Here is a 6,789-nt window from a genome sequence, read left to right on the forward strand (position 1 = left end):
AGTCAGAATTAGTCAAGATGGATAAAATTGTAAAAAGTCAAAATGTTGACTTTTGACTTGAAAAAGTTAAAGTTTTACTTTGACTTGAATGATCAAATAACAATATTACCATTGGACTAATGTTAGTGGAAAAATCCAACATTTTGTTGGATAATCCCACTAACACTTAGTGGGATAAGTGGCTACAAAAGATGTAAACATCTAGCCCACTAAGTTCCACTAATGGTTAGTGGATTATTAGGTGTTGAGATTTAAGAAACTAATTGCATGTAATGAGCTTATTTAAAGGTTGTTTTTTTCTATTTTTTATAACTTTTTTTAAAAAAATTGATTTTATGAATTTCAACTATTTTTAAACTATTTTTTCTCTCCTAAATCTCAACAAAATTTGACCTCCTTTTTCCATCCCTCTTTTAATATTCCTCCACTTAACGGGTCCCACAACCAGGTTCTAAGTTTAGAGAATAGTGGGTCAGAACTAGTGGTAGTCTCAGTTTGTGTTCTTGAGGAGATATCGAAGATCGGGAGGCTTCAAAGATTTGTATTTTCTCACAACCCTAATTAGTGTAATTACGGTAGTTATTAAGCATGTTAGCTTCTAAATTAGTTTAGATGCATCTATAGTGATTTTCGATCCGTTCTTCCAATGTGCATGTCTTGATTTTTTATCAATAAAGATAAGATAATATAACTTATATAAGTCTCCACGCCTGATTAACTATGCTTATTAATGTTTTATTCCAGGATCATAAAGAAAAGAAGAAAATCATTGGGAATCGAACGAAGAATGTGTGATAAGACCTACGCGATAAGAAGTTGCTTGGCGATTAATATTGTTAGGTGATATACTACGTCATCACGTAAAGAGATTGGCTAGAAGACAAGAATGGTAGTTGGAGTTGATGTGACTTGACAAGGCTGCTTTTGGCGCTGACCTATGCAGAGGATAGAAGTTTTCTGCATAAAGTAAACTATAAAAGCCTCCATCTCTACCCAAAGAAAGGAGGTCTGAATGGACCAAAACCTAGAGAGCTCCGAGAGGCCTGACTCTATGAGAATCAGTGGAAGAGAATAGCTCTTCCTCTTTTATAGAAGTTCTTCCTCTCTTTACCTCTTCTCTGGTCAACTTCTGAGTGGGAGCATAAAGAGAGATTAGAGAGAGAAGCCACCAACCATTCTCCTAACTTGTAAAAGAGCTAAGGAATGCTCCACAAGGCATTTTGTTTCTCGGTTCCCCTTTTTACTTTCCGTTTTTGTATTCTTATTATAATGTTTTGACTTTTACATTTATATGGTCGAAAGACCTACATAGATCAATACATTGCATTTTTATTCATTGTCATTCTTTCATCTCTTGTACCATTCATCTTGTTGAAGTGTTATAAGTAGTTTAAGCTTGTGATAACTGCTTGATAAGAGATCTTTACTTATAAGGTTCATTCATTTAGCTGAGCTTGACGACAACGCTTAGCCGACGTTCGTCGCTAACTACACGAGAGAGTAAGTAGCAAGAACATAGCTAAACGCGCACAGGTAGGAGTTTGAAAATAAACTCCATTTTAGCGTTTGACCTCCATCTTTTGTATCCCAAAAGGAGAACAAGTGTGGTATCTTGATGCTGAAAGGTTGTCCACCTTAAAAGAGAGGCAATGTGACTCTAATAAATAATAAAATCTAGATAACTATCATCTAATGTATCTTCATCATGTGTATACCAAATGGTGAACAAGTGTGGTGTTTAAGCACTGAAAGGTTGCTCACTTTAATTAGAAGATGGTAAAGTGATGTCTATCGCATCAAGGACTGCCGCATGGTGTAATCGCTTACAATGTAAAGACCTTCCTTCATACTTCTTTAATACAAGTTAGTTCACTTTTAAACATCACATCACTTCACGTCACCTTCTACAGAATATTTATTGTAAATAGTAAAATTAATAAACACATATACTTATACAGCATACTGTATAGATATGTATACCGTCTGGAATGAGAAGTAGATATTATAGCTAAGATTGATAAAAAATCCCTGTGTTTGACCTTGGCTTATCTAGGAAACCTCTCGCTTTACTTAAACCTGGACAAGCGAGAGGAAAACTTGTACCCAACATAGATGAAATAGTTACACGTTGAAAGGATATGTACCTTTTATTACATGATCCGCACCTAGAGACATAGCGAGCATATTGTATGAGATGATCATGTCTTACCACGTAGTGTAGTCATGCGCAGACTCAGAACCTCAATAACACATCAATGAATTCATTATTATGCAGATGAAAGGCACGTCAACAATCATGTACCCTATTGTGCATTATTGTTCTTACCACATTGCTTCTGTGAATAGAGGTTTGTGATAGAAATATTAAAATGATAAACTCGTAGAAAACCCCAAAATCACAATAAGTAATGGCACAATAGCTGAGAATAAATCATTAGACCTGCATCAACTAGAAAGTTAGTGCTAAGTTGATAAAGAATTGTGGCTAAGGCAGAAGAGACACTAGATGCATGAGAAGAGGGAAACCAATTGGCTATGCCTAGAGATTGAATATTATGCAAGATTGAATATTTGATGCTTAGAGATACAACAGGAATTTTACCCATTTGCAAGCCATTTAGTAAGAATTCCACCAGTTAGTTCAGAGGCCAAGGCTTATTGTGAAGGCTGAGAAGAAGAAATATCATTGAGTAAAGGATTTCCCCAAGGAAAGAATTAAAAATGGTTAGAGACAGTTTGAAGAGAGATCCCCTTATGTGAATTAACTGATAGTCAGAGTTACTATGATTATTAAAATCAGTTGGTAGATTCACAATGAGTTCTCTAATCAACCTAGGATAGAAGGGACCAACATTAGATACGGTTTTGGAAAGGTTTACTTTAAAAAAGTTAGGTCCATAACTTAAATATGTGAATGATGTTTATTGGATACGTTATGCTCATTAGCCAACCTTCTTTAAACAAAAAATTTTCGTTTTTGGACATTTTCTTCATGATGAAAAGAAATGCCATCAATGGGAAAAGAGGAAATATTTGAAGGAATTTTTCTTCTTCAAACTTTTGTAGTAACTATTTTTTGGCCTTTTAAAGGAATTTTTTTATTTTCTGGGTTTAGGGATAAGATCCTCATACTTTAGATTAGTAGCACTAGATTCAAGAGATACATCAAGACAAGAGGGATAAACTTTAGGAATTGACTCATAACGAACAGATTCAAGAGGGACAGGAATTGATTGAAACACGTTGGGGAATATTTTCAGAAGGAATATTTAGAGATTCACTAATATCTTACTCATCATCAACAGATAAGTTTGAATCATTTTGAGGATTACTAGGATTATCTTTAAGGGCTTTAGACAAATTTTCAGACTCAACAATAGTTTCATCAATGTCAACACTAGAGACATTATTATCATAAAAAACAATAGGTGGTTTATCGACGAGAGCATCATGACCTAAGGATTTATCATAATCAGTATATGAAGAAATATTAGCAAAGTCATGAGACACAAGAGTTGTAGATGATTTTTTAAATGATGGTTTAGTAGAGGGGACTTCATTTGGAGAGGAAACAAAGGAAGAATCTGGATAAGCAGAAGATGGTTTGGATTTAGTTCTTCTAAGGAGTTTTGCTAAGCATATATGTGTCCCTTTCATCGGAATCAAAATCAGAACAAGGGACTGGTTGTAACGACCCAACTCCTTATACTGAGTCGAAATCATTACTAAGGGTAGAACAGGTGGTTTAAGTCATAAAATTTAGTGAAGACAAATAAAATTTGGGAAATTTATTTATGAAAATCTAATCAAAGTGACATGTGAAAATAAAATTTCATTCTAAAGTCCTACTCGAGCCCTATCTACATTTTAAAAAGGAAGTAGCAAATAGTGAAGAAGACTAAAACTCAGGTACTAACGTCAAAACAAGAGTAAGCGGAAGCAGAAATCCCTATGGCTCGCCACGGTCACTTCTGGTCGCTCGCCAGCTTGCCTTTGCCCTTACCTCGTCCTCTATCTGAAAAACATGACATGAAGAGAGTGAGTATAAAATACTCAGTAAGGGACCCACTACTAGTCCCACTAGGTGCCTGTTAGCTTCCTATCAGAGTCTTGTAACTGGTACCCAATCTCTGGCACGTTCCCGAACACGTGCAACATGCGCTCCCGTAGGAACGTAACTCTGGTCTTCGGTGTCCCAGGGGACACCTAGGACAATCGAGATGCGAGGACCCCGTCGAGTCTCTCGAGTCATATCTATATCCATGCTAGACTGGTGTCCCGTCGGACCACACAGTCCTAAATAGGTGGTGATCCCGAAGGACACCCATTCAGGTACGACTCTAATAGGCTAAGCTAATAGGTACCCTAACCCTAGCATACATACACATAGCATCATCATACAATCATAACAGATTAATCATCATCTCACTCTCCATCTAAACAACCGACGTACAGTCACAACAGTTCTCGTCATCATAATATCATGCCATAATGTAACCATATCATCAATCGCATCATACTATCATTAATTTCATGCATCATATAGTCTAGTCCTCAATATGCACAACCAAAGGTGTACGTGATCTCATTATTCTAAACATGGGGCTAGTAGTAGAAATCTTTTACCTGGAGATTTACTTGGCGAGTCCTAACCGCAAGACAAGTGTGCTTTCCAAGCAACGAGGTCCTAACTGTTTAATACGCCAAAAATTCGTAATTAAGTCACCAACGACTAACGGCTCAAAACTCAGTTGAAATGACTTACCCTAGAAAGAGGTTGCAATGCTTGAGCCCCTACTAAAGAAATCCCACGCTGCAGCAGTTACTTGGTCCAAGACGCCCCTTAAGGAAGATAATTTAATTTAATTCCAAATTAAATTATTTAGTGTCCAAAAACATTGAGTCTTACTGGGTAATGCCAAAATAATTAATTAATTTACCAAAAATTGGATGGAAGAAGCCAAACAAGGCTTGGCGGCTCGGCTGGAAAAAGGACAGGGACCGGCTCGGCTTGAAGGTTGGGGATCGGCTCGGCTCGCGGCGCAGGCAGGCGCGGCTCATGGTGTAGACAGGCGCGGCTCAGCTCAGTACAGAGGTTGCGCACGTGCGGCTCGCACGCAGGCGCTGCTCGGCTACACAGGTGCACGCGGCGTGGGTTCCGGGTCGGAGGCACGCGTCGGTTTCGGGTCGCGGAGCGGAAGCTTCGGCCGGGTCGGGTCTTCGCGCAACGAGGCGCTGGCTTTCGGATTCGGGTGGCACGACGGCTGCAGACGAACGCTTGGGCTACGCTGCGTCTAATCGAAGCGGCGCGACGCGGCTGGGCGTGTGAACATCGGCAAAGCGGACGCGGCTTCGGCTGGGCGTGTGAACATCGGCGAAGCAGACGCGGGTTCGGCTGGCAGACGCGGCGGCGATCCGCGAAGGCGACGGCTGGCGAGCGCGGCTTCGAACTTCCCGACTCGATGCGGCGACACCGGATAGACGAGGAGGCTCGGCTCGTGACTGCGGCTGGGCTCCTTTACGCGTTGGCTAAAGTCCGGTGGCGGCGACGGCGAGCGGCGGCGGCGGCTAGGGTTTTTTTGTTTTCCTCTTCCTTTTCTCTTTTCTTTCCCCTCTTTCTTTTTCTTTTTGATTTCTCTTTCTTATGCACGGGGCCCAAGGCTCTTATATATATATAAAAAAAAAATCTCTTTTCTTTTCCTTTAGTCAAAACCAACCATCTTCTCTCTCTCCAAATCTCACCAAAAATTCAACCAACCCTCCTTTCATTTAACATTAGTTCACCAAATAAATCTAAATACTAAAATAAATACAATAAAAAAATATACTTAATATTTAAACAAAATGGAAAAATCCCAAACCTTAATAAATCGCAAAATTCAAAATGATAAGGTTCTCCCAATACTTTGAATTTTCCAAGACCATACGTATATATTAATAGCAAATGAACAAAAAAATCGAGTTTGTTGGGGCGTTACACTGGTTGATTGGAAATGGAAGAAGCAGGAATATTTTGATGCTTGTGGAGATTAGAATGCATGGAAGAATCAGAAACATCAGGGGTTGGAGACTTACTTGCCTTTGAAGATTTTCCAAAAGGACGATGAGAAAAAACCATTTTCACCCATTTTTCTTTGGGAGAAGAAGCTCCTCTCAAATGAACGTTGTGCATATTCATCCTTGGGCTAATGTCTTCTGAAGCAACTTGAAAAGGAAAACGGGATTGAAACTTGGTTTTTCGAGTGTTTACCACGGTTTTCGAAATGAAGAAATTTTTTCAAAAAGGGATTGATGGATGTAGATGAAGAGGGTAAGGGTTTGAGGAAGATGAAGGATTTTTTAGAAAAACCTATCCGGCTTTCTTTTGAAAAATGGGGAAAAACTTTTGGGCAAAGAAAATATATGGACTTGAAAGATAGTCTGAAGATTATCCCACTTATAAAAAAAAATTGATTTAAATGGGCTTGAAATTAATACGGGTTGAATTTAAAAACTCTTAAGCCAACTCTAAGATTTTCAAAAGATGTTGCATCAAGAGCTTTAGTGAAAATATCTGCCAATTTAAAGAGAAGTCCTAACATGTTGTAGAGAGAATTTTTTCTTTAAAAAGTTCCGCTGATGTAGTGATGTCTGACATCAATGTGCTTTGTTCTACTATATGTTCAACAGGATTTTTAGAAATATTAATTGCACTCATATTATCACAATATAAAGTCATTATATCTTGTTGATCACTTGTAGAAATACAAGTTATTATGGCTTCTTAGGTAGATTAATGGGACCAAAATG

The 6,789-nt window shown here is 38.4% G+C and overlaps 1 long non-coding RNA gene across 1 annotated transcript; it reads right to left on the reverse strand.

The window, feature by feature from the left end:
- Positions 1-3,859: 3,859 nt before the first annotated feature.
- Positions 3,860-5,620, reverse strand: LOC127150768 (uncharacterized). The gene is made up of 4 exons (XR_007823336.1): positions 4,941-5,620; positions 4,766-4,842; positions 4,627-4,691; positions 3,860-4,015 (listed from the first exon to the last, which is right to left on the reverse strand). It is a non-coding gene; the product is annotated as an uncharacterized LOC127150768 (long non-coding RNA).
- Positions 5,621-6,789: the final 1,169 nt, after the last annotated feature.

Source organism: Cucumis melo, chromosome 8 (assembly GCF_025177605.1).
Source record: "Cucumis melo cultivar AY chromosome 8, USDA_Cmelo_AY_1.0, whole genome shotgun sequence".
NCBI classification, from domain to species: domain Eukaryota; kingdom Viridiplantae; phylum Streptophyta; class Magnoliopsida; order Cucurbitales; family Cucurbitaceae; genus Cucumis; species Cucumis melo.